This window comes from Calliphora vicina, chromosome 1 (assembly GCF_958450345.1).
Source record: "Calliphora vicina chromosome 1, idCalVici1.1, whole genome shotgun sequence".
Taxonomy (NCBI): Eukaryota; Metazoa; Arthropoda; class Insecta; order Diptera; family Calliphoridae; genus Calliphora; species Calliphora vicina.
The window spans coordinates 67,761,217-67,780,440 of record NC_088780.1 but is presented as its reverse complement, the minus strand read 5'-3'; the positions used below and the strand labels follow the sequence as shown (position 1 = coordinate 67,780,440).

At 30.9% G+C, this 19,224-nt stretch overlaps 1 long non-coding RNA gene and 2 pseudogenes across 1 annotated transcript; 1 reads left to right on the top strand and 2 right to left on the bottom strand.

Annotated features, from left to right (window-relative positions):
* Positions 1 to 4,958: 4,958 nt before the first annotated feature.
* Positions 4,959 to 6,223, top strand: LOC135949547 (putative nuclease HARBI1; annotated as a pseudogene).
* A 2,442-nt stretch (positions 6,224 to 8,665) lies between these two features.
* Positions 8,666 to 9,678, bottom strand: LOC135949538 (uncharacterized; annotated as a pseudogene).
* Positions 9,679 to 16,134: 6,456 nt separating this feature from the next.
* On the bottom strand, positions 16,135 to 17,433 carry LOC135963181 (uncharacterized). The gene is made up of 3 exons (XR_010576829.1): positions 17,296 to 17,433; positions 17,089 to 17,224; positions 16,135 to 17,032 (listed from the first exon to the last, which is right to left on the bottom strand). It is a non-coding gene; the product is annotated as an uncharacterized LOC135963181 (long non-coding RNA).
* Positions 17,434 to 19,224: the final 1,791 nt, after the last annotated feature.

The following is a 19,224-nucleotide window of genomic DNA, read 5'->3' as shown; positions in this document are numbered from 1 at the left end:
AATATTTTTGATTTAAAAAAAAAATCAAAAATATTTTATTAAATTTTTTTAATTTTTTTTTCGAAAGATTGCATAAATAGCTATCTAAACTATTTGGGACACATTTTGCTAAGAACAATAGGTAATAAGTTATATGGATAAAAAAAAACACCTGTTTGGCCAAAATGTCAAATTTTGACCTCCTATAACTCAGAGAGTTCTTGACCGATCTTGTTGAAAAATGGTGTCCGAATTACTATCCAATAGAACTAACATTGGTGCAAATTTCATCGCGATCGGAAGACATCGATTTCAAAAGTTGGTTCACTTGACGTGAAATGCCCCATATATATATTTAAATGAATATATATACATACATATAAAAAATAACTTAACAATTTACCCTACATTTTTTCTATACAAACACAACTGAGAAGAAAGAAGAGTGATGATTTGCAGCAACATTAATGAAAGGATTTGATAATTTATATACAATAAAATAATGATTTCATTCAAACTTCAATAGCCATCTTGAAAATTTTTTCAAATTGCGCCACACTATGGGAGAATCTTCTTTCAGTATACGGAATAATCGAGTTCCATATTCTCGCCACTTTCATAATAAAAGATCTGTGCATAATAAGAGTAGAATGTATTGGGTAGATTATCGTACTCGATCTTGTTGAACCTCCAAAAACAAATTTATTAGCCAAGTATGACGGGCAATTTCTTTTCATGATTTTAAAAAACAATATGATCTGGCGGGAACTTATGTAATCTTCAAAGTCATATCCTAACAATTCCATTCTAAAAGCCGATATATGTTGTCCCATTTTGAGACCAAAAACATATCTAACCACTCTGTTCAAACATAACTTAAGTCTTGCTAAGTTATCACGAGAGGTGCAGCCATACATCTCTAGACCATATGAAAATATGGGAAGACATAAAGCAACCCCTACCCGTCTTCTCATTGCAAGTGGCAAATAGCAACTCATATTATATAACTTTTGTAACGTCCGTGATACCCTTGAATTAACAAAATTAATATTTTTTTTTTTTTTTTCATCATTTATTTATTGTATCTTCATTATTTAATGAACTAACAATAAGTGGTTCAAATCTTATATCTAATATTATTATTTAATTAGTCCAGCCAGTGCCGGACGAAAAAATTTTGTGTTCATGGTTGTTTTGGTTAAATTGGCATTCTTCCTTCTAGATTAGGTCTGCTGTGTCCCTCCTTCTTAATCGAGTGTGGCCACGGTTATCTAATATGTTGTGGGCCAGCGGGTTTGGGTGAACTTCAAGTTTTTTTAAATATTTTTGTACGTTTTTCGAGATTTCAGTTTTTACAATGGGCACGTTTAGATCTTTGTGTATATTCGCGTTTTTGATATACCAGGGGGCAACTGTGATCATTCTTAGAAACTTGTTTTGGCGTCTTTGGATCTTTTCTACATTTGACGCTGAGGCCGTGCCCCATAACTGTATGCCATAACACCATATCGGTTTTATGATCATGTTATAAAGTAGAAGTTTACAATCTAAACTAAGCGTGGAGTTTCTGCCAATAAGCCAATTAATTTGAATTGATTTCAATTTCATTTGAGTCAACTTTGCATCTATATGACTTTTCCATGTAAGGCGACGATCGAGATGTATTCCGAGGTATTTCACTTCGGATTGTTGAATTATTGTTTGGTTATTGATATGAATAGGGGGGCATGATTCTCTACGCAATGTAAATGTAATGTGTGTACATTTTTGCTCGTTGACTTTAATTTTCCATTGTTTTAACCATTTTTCTAATTCAAATATGTGGTTTTGTAAGTGACGAGACGCTTCTTGAGGGTTTTCATGAATGCTTAGAATAGCAGTATCATCAGCAAATGTTGATGTATGAGTGCGATTGTTAGTTGGCATATCAGACGAATACATCAAATATAAAAAAGGTCCCAGGATACTGCCTTGGGGGACTCCAGCTTCAATGGGTTGTGCAGTACTTAAAAAGTTTCCCTCTTTAACCTTAAATGTTCGACCAGTTAAATAGCTTTCCAACAGCTTATGTGTGTTTGCCGGTAAATTTTGACTCAATTTGTATATTAATCCAGCATGCCATACCTTATCAAACGCTTAAGAGATGTCGATGAAGAGTGCAGAACAGTATTTCTTTTCTTCAAACGCTTTTCTCACCATATTTACAAGTCTATGGGTTTGTTCGATAGTACTGTGTTTTCTTCTAAATCCAAATTGATGATTCGGAATACAATTGTTTTCAGTTAACATCGGGTACAACTTGTTCATAAGTATCTTCTCAAATAGCTTTGATATATTAGACAATAGGCTGATGGGTCTGTATGATTCTACTTTTGTGTGATCTTTTCCCGGCTTGGGTATCATGGTAACCAGTGAAACCTTCCATTCTGGAGGATAATATTCAAGTCGTAATATAGCATTAAAAATAAAAAGAATTATTTTTATTGCTATCCGGGGTAGCTCCATAAGCATCAAAATTAATATGGTGAGAAAAATTCAATTGATGGTCAATATGGAAGCCGAGCGATTTGTATGTAGTCACCGGTTCAATACTCAAACCATTTAAGGATATATTTAGACGACAGTCCGCATTCCCTGAAAGTACCATAACTTTACATTTCGTAGGATTGAGATCAAGGAAATTTTCACGAGACCAGGTAAGAACATTATCTAATTCACTGTTTATGTCCTTCTCAAATGAAATCAAATTATCAATTTGAGAGCTTGCTTGATTGAATACTGAAACCAAATTTGTCAATCAATTTTCTAGCTAATAATTCGTGACATAAAGAGTCGAAAGCTTTATGGAAATCTAAAAACACTAATGCACTGACTAAATGTCTATCTAAATTTGCTCGAATAGACTCTATGATGCTTAACATCAAGGTCGATGTATTAAAGCCTTTCCGAAATCCCGATTGAAATGGACTGATACTGCTAGATTCATCTAAAAATGTTTCCATCTGGTCTTTTAATAATATTTCAAATATCTTCGAGCAGCATGATAAAATAGTTATTGGACGAAAGTCCTCTACTGAAATTGGATTTTTAATTTTAGGAACAGGAACCACTCTACCAACTTTCCATTCCAAGGGGAAATAGGATCTAGTAATACACGAGTTAATGATAAATGTGAGGTGCGTTACTATTTCTGGAAATATTAATTTTAAGAATTTTAAAGGTATCATATCCGCACCCACTTCATCTGATTTAAGCCTTAATAATGCGTTTAAGACTTCCACTTCATTGACATTTCTAAAAGAAAATCCAGTCAAATTATTTAATGTTTGATCAAATGTTATAACAGGTCCCTGAACCTGTGGCATTCTTGCATATTCATTAAATGTATTTGGGTCAATTTCCAAGTTATTTTGATTGTCCCCTAAGGCACCAACAGATCGCAATCTTTTCCATATTTGTGCCTGATTACAATTTGAAAAAAAGTTTTTGTAAAATTTCCTTCTAATTTTTCGGATGATAGATTTCAGCTTATTTCTAAAGATACAGCATTAATAATTGATATTTGTAAATCAGGCATATGATTCTCGTATATGGGCGTGAAATCCAAAGACATTAACTCTGATATACAATGATTTAAATTAAAAGCTTTATAATCTCTATAGAAAATAGGTTCACTTTCTGAGTTAGTTTCCAGGTTTACAGAAATGCATATTACAGCATGGTTGGAATTTAAGGCAGGAAGCTGAAATTGTCCTTTGCGGCTCACAACATCAATATTTGAGACCATGGAATAATCAATAAGCGATGTACTATATCTAACATCACAGAAATGTGTAGGTTGTGAATTGTGAACCATGGAGAGAGAAGAATGGTTGCAAAAACTACGAACTTCTGCTCTAGAAAAGATATCGACGTTGAAGTCACCCATTATAATTACGTTACTATACTGAGCAGATATATCATGTTCACATTCACAAACATTAAAGTTGCGATGTGGTAAATAGACAACTCCAATTAAAATTGTTCTATTATATCCTAGCATTATCTGTACAAAAAGGCTTTCGAATACACTCTCAATCATTCTCTTATACACCACACGAGACTTGAATTTCTGAGAGATGTATAAACATACACCACCGCCCCTTCGTATTTCGCGATCGTTTCTATGAATATTATAACCCGGAATATTAACTGACATGTCAGTAACATTTCTTGTGTACCATGTTTCAGAGACTCCAATAACATCTATAATATATCAAAAACGCGAATATACACAAAGATCTAAACGTGCCCATTGTAAAAACTGAAATCTCGAAAAACGTACAAAAATATTTAAAAAAACTTGAAGTTCACCCAAACCCGCTGGCCCGCAACATATTAGATAACCGTGGCCACACTCGATTAAGAAGGAGGGACACAGCAGACCTAATCTAGAAGGAAGAATGCCAATTTAACCAAAACAACCATGAACACAAAATTTTTTCAATAATGAAATAATGACAACAAGTAAGTTACATGAAATTCATTCTCCCTTAAATAAAGAGAAATTAAAAACCAGTAACATAGCAAAGAGGCCTCGTAACTCACCCACAAAACTTATTGAAAACACAAACAGCAACAAAAAAGTGAAAACTAAAGAGCAGACACAAAAAACACTAAAATCTTACTGGTTAAGCCAACCTTCAACGCCAAATAGGTTTGAAATATTCGGCCGTATTATGAGTGTCGTTTTTTCATTACGACAATTGTCGTGGTCGTTTTTAATTTTGTTTGGTATCATGTAAAATTTACGACAGCGACATTTTTGTAACAGATTGAAAATAACAGATTGTTTCATAATTCGCACGATTTTAAATATTTATGAACTACCTGTTTATGAAAAGTGTCAAAACCAGATGTTTGGCGGTATAAAAAACTTTTATTTAAATACATGTAAAATAAATTGAAAATTAATTAAGAAAATAAATTTATTATATAAAATGTTAAGCGTTGCTGCATTTTCATCTTCTGAAGATGAAGAATATACCACAACCGAAATGAATGGTATTCGGAGACAATTACGGGAACAGTCCAACATATTTGCCATGCCAAATTCCAAGTAAGTAATGAAATGATTAAATATAATAGAAATTCATACTTTTTTTCTTAAGATTTGTAAGTTACTTTAGAATAAATAAAGAGGGCTTTAAATATGTTCTGGACAAAATTGCATTTAAACTAAAAGAACCGACAAGGTCAACATGTGTGCCAAATATGTAGCTTGCAGCAACAATGCGGATACTCGCTGAGGGTAGTTACCAAAAAGGTGCTGGTAATGACTACAACATTAGTATGTGCCAGTCTTCAGTTAGCAATGCATTCCAAGAGTGCATAGATGCTATGTACAACGTACTTTGCTCAGAATGGATTTCCTTTCCAACGGAGGAAAATGAAAAAGACGAGATCAAAAATTTTTTACAATAAAACTGGGTTTCCAGGTGTAATAGGATGCATAGATGGAACCCATATAAATATAATCTCACCAGAAAAGGAAGTACAATTTAAATACAGAAACAGATAAGGTTTCTACAGTCTTAATGCAACAGTGGTTAGTTGTTTAGTTTAATGTTGAAAAATTCAATACTAAATTTGTTTACTATACATAGGTATGTGATCATAAGCTCCGAATAAGATATATATTATCTCATCATCAGGGATCTCTTCACGACTCCTTAGTATGGAACACCAGTTACTTAAAACAATTTTTAAGAGATCAATATGATAATGGAGAAAGAAATACTTGGTTATTAGGTAAGTTAAAAATTATTATTATCCTCAAACAATTTAAAATGTGCTTCAGCAATTTATTGAAATTTATAACCATTCTATGTCATTTGCAGGAGACGCAGGGTACCCCTTAGAACAATTTTTGATAACGCCATTCCGATCTGCTGTAGAAGGTTCTTCAGAAAGTCGTTTTAACTATATACATGCAAGAACTAGAAATATTGTTGAACGAACTATTGGTGTTCTAAAAAATAGATTCCGGTGCATACTAGGCGCAAGACAGTTGCATTATACACCAGATACGGCTGCTAAAATTACATCTGTTTGTGCAGCTTTACCCAACATATGCATTCAGTATAAAACTGAAATTCCTGAAATTGATGTAATGGATGAATTACCATCAACCAATTCTGTCGCAGATGACGATTTAAACGCAATAAATATACGATCATCAATAATGCAATCATTAAATATTTAATTCAGTTTTATTGTTAAATATGTTAATTAAAAAAAAATAAAATAACAAAAATTAATAAAGCAAAACATATTCAAATTAAATTCACATTTTCTCTTTTTTAATTCATAAAAAAACAAAATTATAATTATACATACACTGAATCAATTAAGTCTCCGTACAGACATACTCATAATATAAACTAGCAATTTATGGTCACTTTTCAATATATATTTAAACCTTTTTTTAATTCATTTTATAAAAAATCTTATAAACCAGAAATCAATATAAAAAAAACTACAAACATTTTCATTAAAAACATAAAAATTTACATAAATTCAATAATTGTACGAAAAGTATCACCAAAAAAGTCTCCGTACAGTTAACCGTTTTAAGGCAAGGAATCCCAATATTAATCTTAATAGAATTTAATATGTGGTAGGTCCTCCTTTCTGAGCAATTGCAGCATTTAAATGGCAGTGCATGGAATGGGCCAGCTTTGTTGTGATACTTTTCGTACAATTATTGAATTTATGTAAATTTTTATGTTTTTAATGAAAATGTTTGTAGTTTTTTTATGTTGATTTCTAGTTTATAAGATTTTTTATAAAATGAATTAAAACAAGTAAGAGAGCTATATTCGGCTGTGCCGAATCTTATATACCCTTCACCAAATTATACTTTAAAATAAAAATTTTAAATATATTTAGGTAAACAAAATTTAAATTTTTTTCCAGTTGTTTTTTCGAAATTGTTTTTTAAATTTTAAATTTTTTTTCAAATTTTAAATTTTTTTTTTAAATTTTATAATTTTTTTTTTAATTTAAAAAATTTTTTTTTTTACTTTTTAATTTTTTTTTTTACTTTTTAATTTTTTTTTTAATATGAAAAAAAAATCGGGTTAAAAAATTTTTTTTTCCGATTTTGACCCATTGTAGGTCCAACTTACTATGGTCTTATATACGTCGTTGCACAGTAGGCATATAACAAATTTTGGCGAAACTTTTGGCATACCACCACGTGATGGCCAATGTTGTATAAGTAATGAAAATCATTTTTTTAGATCATTTGGGATCAAAAACGTCACGCACATTATTTCATAATTTTTTTTGCAAATGTGAGGGATGCTTCCCTTATTTAAAAATTATCTTTTAAGTATGTCCGCAGTTACTATTAAAATAAAATATATTGTGTTTCAAAATAATTGAAAATATTTCATGAAAAACTTTATTGCGTTTGGTGCGTGAACTTTTTTAACAACCGCGAAAAAATAATACCGTGGTTTTTTATATTTTTTAATGCTCTATTCGACTATGCTATGCCAATTTGCATATTTGCAAAAATTGTCAATAAGGGTACTCATTTAAACGCTTAAGTTTCCCATTTGTGCAAATGGGCAAATTTGCGCGACATGTTTCATGAACCCACCTTTTCAATTTTGTGCAAGTTTATACAGAAAATTTATATTTGTCAAATAAAAATACATAAATTCAACAAAAGCTTTAATAATTTTTTTCAAATTGTATAAATTTTAATTTTAAAATGTTGAATGAAAGTTAAATCTTTGGAACAAACGGTGGTATACATAGTTTGGAGGACTTTGTTTATGTTCTAGCTGTTGGTTAATGTTTTCATACACAATGTCATTTAATACAATCATTCTGTTCCAAAGTTACACAATTTTCACATGCACAAAATTTTTATATTTTATTTGATTTTTATTTCTTATAAATAAAAGTAAACAAAAGCAGCTGATTCATCAAATGCACAATAAATTCAAGTTTGCGAGTCTAAATTGTCGCGCAAACTTATCGGAGTTGTGCAAACGAATTTCCATACATTTTTTGACATTTCATTTGCGAGAGTGTAAAAATGCACAGATTGCACAGTTTGCGAGGCTTTTAAGCGTTTACATGAGGACCCTTAATAGTTATATCCCTATTGCACAGGTCTTTGAAATATTTATCATTAGATATCCATATTGTCTATAATAATGATTTAGTAATCCAGATATGGATCAAATATAGATCAAAAATCGAGGTTGTCCTGGTTTTTTCCTTATATCTCAGCCATTTGTGGACCGATTTTCTCGATTTTAAATAGCAACCGAGCCGGAAGAATTTCGGAGATATTGATGTATCATTCGTGTATGTAAGTTATTTGGGGGCTTCAGAAAGTTGATTTCAACACACAGACGAACAGACGGACATGGCTATATCGACTCCGCTATCTATAACGATTCAGAATATATATACTTTGTGGGGTCGCAAATGAAAAATGTAGAAATTACAAACGGAATGACAAACTTATATATACCCTTGCCACACATGGTGAAGGGTATAAAAAGGTTTAAATATATATTGAAAAGTGACCATAAATTGCTAGTTTATATTATGAGTATGTCTGTACGGAGACTTAATTGATTCAGTGTATGTATAAAATATGAAATTCAAAAACTGAAAGTATTCATAAACTTTCATCATTTTCAATACTGTGTATACCATTTCTTATTTCAATTTCTATTTCTTCTTTTCTAAGCTTTAAAAGTTCTATTCTAAAATCTTCTTTACTCTTTAACTCATTCTTGTAAAGTTCTAACTTTTCTTCCTTTATTTGGAAGTTTTTGCGTTGATACCTTTCAATTTCAGATAAAGAATGCTTCACTTCTGTGTACAATGCAGTTTGGACTTCCAATTGCTCCCCAAGAAGGTCCTCTTTTGTTTATTTCTTTGTTGGGGTCTTCTTTGTTGATGGTGTTAAAATTTGTTCTCCAAGAATCTCATTATTTTGTGTTGTTTTTTTGACGGGAGTTTTTTTTTTATGACTGTGAGGAACGTACTTCTTCAGGTACTTCTATAGGTATCTTTGTTGGAGTATTTTGTGTTAAATGTAAGGCGCGTACGATTTTAGGAACAGTATTGTGTTGTTTGGGTTTTGTGGATTGATTTGAGCAGCATGGTTCATTGTTTTCTAAAGTATCAATCATTGGTATATCCTCCTCATTGACACAATGTTTATTTTGGCTACTGCGTTTGAAACCAAACGCCTCATCACCTGCATTTACAAGTGAATTAACTTGTAACAAATTGGAGGCAGCTTATTCTGTTGGGGATAACACATATTGATTATAGGAACCACCCCCGGTAGCATGGCATTCGGCTTTATTGTGAGTTAACTTCTTTCTTATTTTAAATTTATAATCTGCCCAAACCTTCATCCATCCTTCTCCATTTCGCGATGGTGGTCCTAAAATGTTTAGTTCTTCACCAATTTTGTTCCACTCCGCCTTAACATTTATTTTATTTATGCCACTACTAAATCCTTTGGCCAGGCATGGATTTTGCACCAACAGTGACACCATTCGGCTAAATTGCCTGGTGTTTGTGATTTTAGTTCTAAAATTTATTGAATCGTAATTAAAAAGAGTTAAATTTATCATTATTAAATAGTGTTAATACTTACTTTTTAGTTATATCCATTTTCATTTTTTTTTTTGATTATTTTTTGAACTGTCGTCAACGAAAACTTTAACGACGATATTTACAATTTTTGACATTTAAATACGACACTCATGGTACCGAAATTTGTAATAGAACTTCCAACAGTGTTGTATTTTTGTCGATTTTCGACATTTATAATACCGATTTTAAAAAACGCCTTGTTTACGACACGACAACGACACTCATAATAAGGCCGATTATCTATTGATGATAATGAAAATATAGAAGACCAAATTCAAAATGATGGTGTTCCCTGCAAACAACCAGAAATAAAGAAACCTACAAAGCCCCCACCAATATATGTTCAAAACGTTCAATTCATAGATAACCTCAATAATGCTTTAAACTCCTTACCAAATTGTCATTACGAAATACGTGCTCTGAAAGAAAATGAAATAAAAATTCAACCTTTAGAATCTGTTCACTATACCCAAATAGTAAACCTATTAAGAGCTAAAAACACCCAATACTACACTTATAAACCTAAAGAATAAAAAGGTTTTAAAGTTTTCTTGCGTAATATGCATTATTCAACCGATAAAGAGGAAATTAAAAAAGAACTATGTGAACTCGGACACGAAGTTACACATATCCAAAATATCCAACAAACTGGCACAAATAAAACACTATCTATGTTTTCTATTGAACTTAAATCAAATCAAAATAATAAGGAAATATACTCTTTAACCCACCTTTTATACTGTAAAATTAGTTTTGAACCTCCACGCCCAAAAAGAACTTTACCTCAGTGTACAAACTGCCAAAAATATGGCCACACCAAAAACTTTTGCACCAAAAACCCTGTTTGCGTTAAATGTGCTGGAGATCACAAAACTATGCTTTGCCCAATCAAACAAACATATTAAATGCGCGTTGTGCTGTGAAAATCATACCGCAAATTATAAAGGATGTATGGTACCACTAAGAAACAAAGAAATAATAACCGTCCAAGAACACCAAACACAACAAGCTGATAATTCTCAAAACGTACCCACAACAACCAGTAGTATAAATCCTAAAGTGACTTACGCTCAAGCAACAGCACAGAATCAAAACCCTAATGCTGAGGTAATGTCCGTTATTAGTAATTCTTTATGCAGTTCCACTACAACGCAAATAAATAATGATATGCAAGACCTTAAAGATATGATGAAGCAACTGATTTCTCAAGTATCAAACATGATGAACATTATTACAGTACATCTAACTAAGCTGGATGGACAGGCTAAGTGAACTTAATATAGTACAATGGACAGCGAACGGGCTTGTCCAACACACACTCGAACTAAAATCATTCTTAAATCGTTTTTCAGTTGACGTGTTACTTGTCTCTGAAACCCATTTCACACAAAAAAGCTTTATAGAGTAACTTCGGGTAATGTGGACTACCGTTTTGTTTTTTCTAAATTTTGGCCACAATATTTATGGATATTAAAAAAGTTGTGAAGCAATAAATTAGCTAATGTATTCTCTAATTGTTTTTGCAGTTGAAAATTTTTTCCGTCAAAGGATAAAAAATTTATGTGAAAATATTGTAAGGAACCGAAAAACCAGCATTAAAAAAATTGGAGGGTAATATGGACCACTATATGAGGCTAATGTGGACTAGTATTTAATACATAAAATTCATGAACCAGCTAATCATGAATGATTAAAAAATTTAATTTCAATATATTTTTATTAATACAAACTAAAAAGTCGCGTTCTTGGCTTAGATAGATTGCTTACAAAGTACATAGTTATTGTCGGGTAATATGGACCAGTAGTACATAATCAAGTAATTTAAGTGGTCCACATTACACGAACTTGGGTTACAGTGGTAAAAAATTATTTTTATCTAATAATCTAAATGTGCTTAAATTCTTACCAAATATATGCAAAACTACGTGTCCACTTTAACTATATAAAACAACCAAACATTAAATTCTACCAAGTAACTGTACCAAATTTTGTTTCTTACTTGTGCCGAAAAAAATGTTGAGCATGCGAATTAATTTCAATACAAGAATAAAAAGCCAACATATAAATTACTCATGAAAGCAAATGTGCAATTGTCGTTTCAAACAAATCGTAAAATGTACGACAAATCAGTTTTATCATACCTTCAATAGTTTCTGAAAAAATACACTGGTCCACATTAGACGCATAGTCCACAATACCCGAAGTTACTCTAACCATACCAAACTACTCAATATTTTATACTAATCATCCTGACAACACAGCGCATGGGGGTACAGCCATAATAATACGAAGATCCATTAAATGCACTGAATTACATAATTTTAGAAAAGATTATATTCAAGCTACTTCCATTTTAATAGAAAATATACACGGTCCATTTGTATTATTATATATTATCTTGAACTCCTTAAATCTCTTGGGAATCGGTTTATAGTGGGTGGAGATTTTAACTCCAAAAATACAGTTTGGGGATCTCGATTAACACTATCGAAAGGAAAAAATTTACTAGAAGCAATAAAAGCATTCAAATGCAAATTTATAAGTACTGGAGAGCCTACTTACTGGTCAACAAATATTCACAAAAAAACAGATCTTTTAGACTTTTTTATTACCAAGAATATAAGACATGATTATCTAAATATAAAATCATGCTTTGAATTATCATCTGACCACTCTCCAGTGGTACTTAAATACCAAACCGTTGTACTTCTATACAATCAAAATAAATTTATATACAACAAGAAAACCGACTGGGATTGTTTCAGGGAAATCTTAGAGACAAAACTCGACACAAATATATCGCTAAAAACCGAAGAAGAATTGGATAATTCTATAGCTTTTTTCAATGATACGCTTATAAACGCGGCAAGTGATTCTACTCCAGCCAGAACACACATAGGAGATAAATTCAGTATCCCACCTCACATCCAAGAGAAAATAAAATCTAAACGAAGATTAAGAAAAAGATGGCAAACTACAAGGTCAATTCAGGACAAAACCCACCTTAATAGGCTCACAAAAGATCTCAAAAACTTGCTAAAGAATGACGAAGAAGATAAACTTCTAATATATCTTACTAACGTTGGCTCCTCAGCTACAACAAATTACTCGCTCTGGAAAGCAACCAAAAAAATAAATAATGGAATTTTACATCAGCCGCCGATCCAAAAACCTGATCTTACATGGGCCCGCACAAATAAAGAAAAAGCTACTGTTCTTGCAGATCATTTTTCTAAAACCTTTACAAACTCAATAGACGAAAAGGACACAACACTTCAAAATTTTTCAAACAGCTCTTCCTCTCATATCAGAAGAATTTCAATTAATGAAATAAAAAAAATTATAAAAACAACAGAAGATAGTAAATCGCCTGGTTATGATCAGATCACCGGAAAACTCCTAATAGAATTGCCAAATAAGGCCCTAGTCTATTTAAGAAATTTATTTAATTCAATTATAGATATTAAATATTTTCCAAAAGTATGGAAATTCGCTGAGATAATCGCTATTCCTAAACCAAACAAAGACGCCTCAAAAACAACATCTTACAGGCCAATTAGCCTCCTACCACTGCTGTCAAAGATCTTCGAAAAACTCTTCTATGAACGTATTGAACCTATTCTTCTTGAAAGGCAACTCATCCCCAAACACCAATTTGGATTTAGGCGAAAGCACTCTACTATACAACAAATAAAATATCGTATGATATTGACAAAAAAAAATTTTGCTTTGCAACATATCTCGATGTTGCAAAGGCGTTTGATAGCGTATGGCATAAAGGTCTTCTTCATAAACTAAAAAATCAATTACCAAAAGATTTTTTCATAATACTACAATGCTATCTACAAAACCGAAGATTCTATGTTAAATATAAAGACGAGTATTCAAAAATACTTTCTATAAAAGCTGGAGTACCTCAAGGTAGTGTCCTCGGACCAATGCGTTACCTCCTGTTTACATCAGATATACCAACTCCTACAACAAATAACAACATGATAGCAACATTTGCTGACGACACTGTTCTACTATCATCACACGCAAACAAGGTCTATTAATAAGGTCTGTGCAACTCTACAACAATTGAAAAACAAAAATAAAAACAGGCAATTTGTTTGTGTAAAACTATACTGAACTTGTCAAAAACTGCTGAATACAAACATAAATAATATAATTTTATTTTCAACTACATATTAGTTTTTTTTTTAAATATGTATGTATATCAAATTCAAGAACTATTAAACATGAAAAAAGGCATCTTGCAGTTGTTCACAAGTGTGGTCAGAATGTGTAAGGCTTTAAATTGTGATGCGGCTGATGTAAGAGCTATAGGAATGAAAATCATGCGGCCGAAAAAGAATTGAATGCAAAACGAAAAGGAGTTGAAGAACAAAAAATTGATTTAGAAATCTAAAAATTTTTATTACTTTTTTAACGTTTTTAATTTGTTTTAATAAAACTTTAGAATTAAAAAAATGTCACGACACACAAAAATAAACAAATTAAAAAAAATGTAAACAAATTTTGACAATCACAGTAGTTGTGTCCGCGTACTTGATAATTTGTAATAATTTGTACAAATTATCACTGCAAGTTACGGGATTCCGTTCGTTTACTTTTAAAAACTTGTAACGAGAGAGCAAGAGAGTGTTAAAAGTGACAGTTCGTAGATAGAGAACATGATATTTTTTACTGGACATGTTTTGTCCAGTAAAAAATATCAACATAAAAAACGTTTAAAACATATGGTTGCAAACAAAACTAAAAAGTTGAAAACTAATAAAATTTACAAGTTTTGCAAAGAAAAAAAGTAAAATAGCCCAAAACAAACGTTTTAAATTAATTTATAATAAAATACAACTTATTTTTACAAATTGTTGTTCGCGTACTTTTTTTGTTACTTTTCAGATTGAGAGTAATTTATTTTTACTCTCTAAAATAAAGTTACTGGAAAGTACGCGAACACACCTAGTATGTAAACACAAAGGGGCAAAAAATTGTCAGCTGATTAGTTGCACAGACCTTATTAATAGACCTTGCACGCAAACATCAAATGGGCTATGCAAAACCTACAACAACTGCTCCATAATACAATGAATTGGTTCCGTAGCTGGGGAATTCAAGTAAACAGTGATAAAACAGTTCAAGTTATCTACACTAATAGAAAGATAACAAACTTTCAACCTATTCAAATAAATACTCTACCAATTATTTTGGATACAAAGGCGAAGTATCTTGGCATTATAATTATCTCAAAACTAAACTGGAAAGATCACATCATTCAAAAGTAAAAAGAAATAAAAAACAGGTTTAGACAATTATTTTGGCTGTTAGGGAGAGAATCTAAACTAACAACTCAAAACAAACTGCTTATATACAACACAATTATAGCGCCAATTTGGAAGTACGGCGTAGAAATATGGGGTACAGCTAGCACAACAAACTTAAAAATTATTCAACGAGTTCAATCCAAAATATTGCGAACTATTGCCAACGCTGAATGGTATATTAGAGATGAAGACATACATCGAGATCTAAACGTCAAAACAGTAAAAGAAATTATCCGTATCAGCAGCATTAAACATACAACTCGTTTAACACAACATTCTGTAACGACTTTTTTTGTTTGAAATGACAGACCTGGCACGCTGGTGGTTGCTGCGGCATAAGCTCGTCGGATGTGTAGATTCGTTGTCTGTCAGTTTGTCGTTTACATTTAAAATTTATCGTGCCAAAGTTAAATAAACGTTAGTTAAGTTCCGTGTTAGTGGAAACACTTTTGAGCAGGAAAACCGTGAGCTATGTTCTTGATATGTTCTAGGAGGAAGTGAGTAAGGACTGTGGTGTAGTTGTCCTAGAAGACGGCCCACCCCAATTGACTTATTTCAGTCAACCATGACATCTTAATTTGTCTAAAGGTTCATTAAGATGTCCCAAATTAATTATTATTTACCACATTATCTCTACTTCTCTACTTGCCCAACATAGGAAAAACTGTTTCAATACATTATTAACTTAAAAATATATAGATACATTTTATTTTTGTTTTCTTTTTAGTTTACACAAATTTAAATTAACAATTATTACATGCATACAAAAAAATTGAAAATAAGTATAAAAATGTACATATATCAAATATGTGTATACTTTTAAATATAATGAAAAATAAAAAAATAATTACCAATAGTAATAAACATTTATGTACATATAATTGTTTTTAATCTCTGTTAATTTTGAAAATTATTTTTAATATTTTTTTAGTTTTCGAAATCAGTCAATTATATTTAAATATATGTATATCTAGATGAATATTCCTTTGTTATATTGTATATTTTCATGTATTTACTCATACATTTATGTTAGTTTTGTGTTTCTGTTATATAAGTTTGTTTATATCTTTTTTTTATATTTTATTTATTATTATTCGATTATATATTTATTTTATTATTTTTATATTATGTTTATTTATATTATTATATTTCTTCACTTATTAATTTTATCTTTATGGGTTTATTTTATTATATTTATGTATTTATGTTAGTTTTATTATTCTTTTATATAAGTTTATTTATATTTTATTTTTATATGGTTTATTTTATGTGATTTTAGTTATTTATTATGGTATAGGTAAGTATTAATATTTTTATTTATTGTAATTATGGTATTATATTACATTTGCATATGTATATTTCTATATATTATTTAATTTTTTTTTTTTTATATGTAGATATATTTTTTTTTATCTTCATTGGTTTGTTTGTTAGTTTTTCTTTTGTTATACATATAAATATACACTATAATTTTTTTATAGTATCGTTTTACCTAACTATTAATTAAAGCTTGATTTATATATTAATGGTTAAGTAGGTATAAGTACATATATAAGCATATATTTATCCCTACATATCTTTCAATATATATTTGCTTCACATATATATTTATACCTAGGCATGTATAAATCTATAGACCTGTATATATTAGGGTGCTATACATGCATATTTTGTTTTAGTTTTGTATTAATGAAATATTTATATATTATATTAATTCTTAAACATATTCTAAATTGATTAGTTTTGTCTATTTATTTCTCATCAAAGATTGTTAATTTAAACTCTCAGGGTTAGTTTATCAGGTAGTTTATATAATACCCACTGTATTTTATCGTGGAATGTATTTTGTTTTTATGCATAAGCCTTTACGGTTGGTGTATTTGCTACTATAGAGATTTTAGAACTTAGTTAATACTCACTCGGGATATTTAGTAAGGTGGGCGATTGTTGGTAGATGGAGTTGTTTTTAATTTCTTCTATACACAGTGTTGCCTGAGTTTTATTGTTGTTTCTCATTAATCACCACAGCGTACTACTTAAATATCCTACATTGAATTGTGTTTAAATACAAATCTTTTAAATGTATTTCATTAAAGCTTACCCGAGGAATTTTCTACCGGCTTATACGTATATATATTGCGTAAATATCTTGGTGCAAAATAAAAATATTTAATTTCTTTTTAGGTTTCTTTATTTTTTTTTATCAGAAATTGCTGTCACATTCCAAGGATTTAAATCTATCAAATGGAGTTTGAAAATTAAAATCTCTAATGAAATATTTCTCAAATTCATAGTATTAAAAACTCACCAATTTGTTATAGTATTCGTTGATATTTTAATATAAATTTCATATAATTTAGGTAAAAGTTTAATACTGTGAATGTCCTTAGATTCCCTTTGGTTTTACCTACGTAGAGTTTTACAGATTTCCTTAAAATTTTTCTCTTATATATAAGTGTGTCAACAAGTATAGGTATAACCAAAAAGAAATTAATTTACAGGATATAGAAGACACGTCTCCATCGTGTCAAATACTACAATTTTAGCAACTATGTTTTTTCTATTTTAAACATTGGCAGGAATGTTTTTGTTATCATTTCGCAATGGATGACAAGAACAACACGCAAAAGAAGAAGTGTCATTTTTTTTCATTGTTGTTTTGATTAAGTTTTATTTTAATTTGTGAAGTGCCAAAATTTGTGTAAAAATAAATTTAAATTAAAAGAATATTAAAACAGAGCAGAAGTGTGTGGTCATCACAAAGCCAGTTCATTACGCGTAACCTGTGAAGTGCAATGAGATGGGAAAAAGACACACAACTGATACTGGTGTCAAATATTGCTGATTTGTTTTACGGGACATAGATGTCAATAAACTAAAATTGGTAGTTGGGCCTGAGAGGGTAGCAGTATAGAACGTGCGTCCACTACTGGTCGAGTAATTAGTGCAACTTAGATGCAACCAAAACAAAGTGTAGTTGAAATAGTACTGTTTCCCTTACTGTCAATTTTGTGGCAGATATCAACAAGATGGACTTATTGCATCTGATTTCTGGCACTACAAGTGAGAGGTAAGTAAACTAATCTATCAGAAGAAAGTGTACAATATATGCTATTTGTTGATACTTACAGTAAAATTCACATGTGTCCCTAACACCTATTCTCATATCTGTTTTTATAGTAATTCATATGTTGTGTCTTTCGTGTCGCTGTGCCGCTAAAGTTTTAGTTATCTACAATTAGGACAGTGATTCGTTGGAAATATTATTGATCGCTATAAAACTTTCGAAATGTGATAAAGTTTTTGTAATACTGTGTTATTGACCTATTGTTTTAAATGCTGGGCGTGTATAATGCCTATTAGTTGACCATTTAAATTTTCCACTTCGTACTGATTATTGCCTACACTGCTTCTAATTCGACATTTTAACCACGGACGGCAAAGCTTGGCATTAATACCCTTTTTGAAACAGCTTTGAACAAAATTCTTTCGGAAGACTTCTTGACCAGCTTTAAATGATATATTTCGACATCTCTTGTTGTATGAGTTCGTATTTCTTTTGTAGGCCTCATGCATTTTCTCTGTCATTCTTTCATGTATCAGTTTCATTTGTTCGGATTTTGGCAATACTACATTGTCTCCGTCCTCAATAGATCCAAGTTTTCTCAAAATCTTATATGCTTGGGCGTGTGTTATCATATTGTAACCAGTGAGTGCATAATATGGTGATGCTCCAATGGAAGTGTGGACTGTAGATCGCAAACAGCTTTCGATTTTTGACAAGTTCTCATCCCAACGAGATTGATCCTTTTGTATGAAACTTCTAATGTTAGCTAGGATGGACTGGTTCACCCTTTCACTAGCATTAGCTTGAGGTGAGTGTATCGCAGTTCTCATGTGATGAATTCCGTATGACCTTAACAATTCTTTAAACGATTCCGAAATGAACTGCTTACCATTGTCAGAATGCAGTACTTCTGGCACTCCAAACTTGTTAAATATCTCGTCGATTAGGAATTTGTTTACAGCTTTTGTAGAAGCTTTAGGCATGGCTTTTAGAAGTACGAATTTTGTTTTGTGATCGAGCACAATGAATATGAATGCATTACCAGATTTTGAACGTGGGTAGGGTCCAAGGAAATCAATGTAAATTTTTTGAAAGGGCCTTTGAGTTGTAACCTCTTTTCCCATGGTAGGCCTTAACGTTTGCTTGGGGTGTTTTATCTCCTTACAAGTT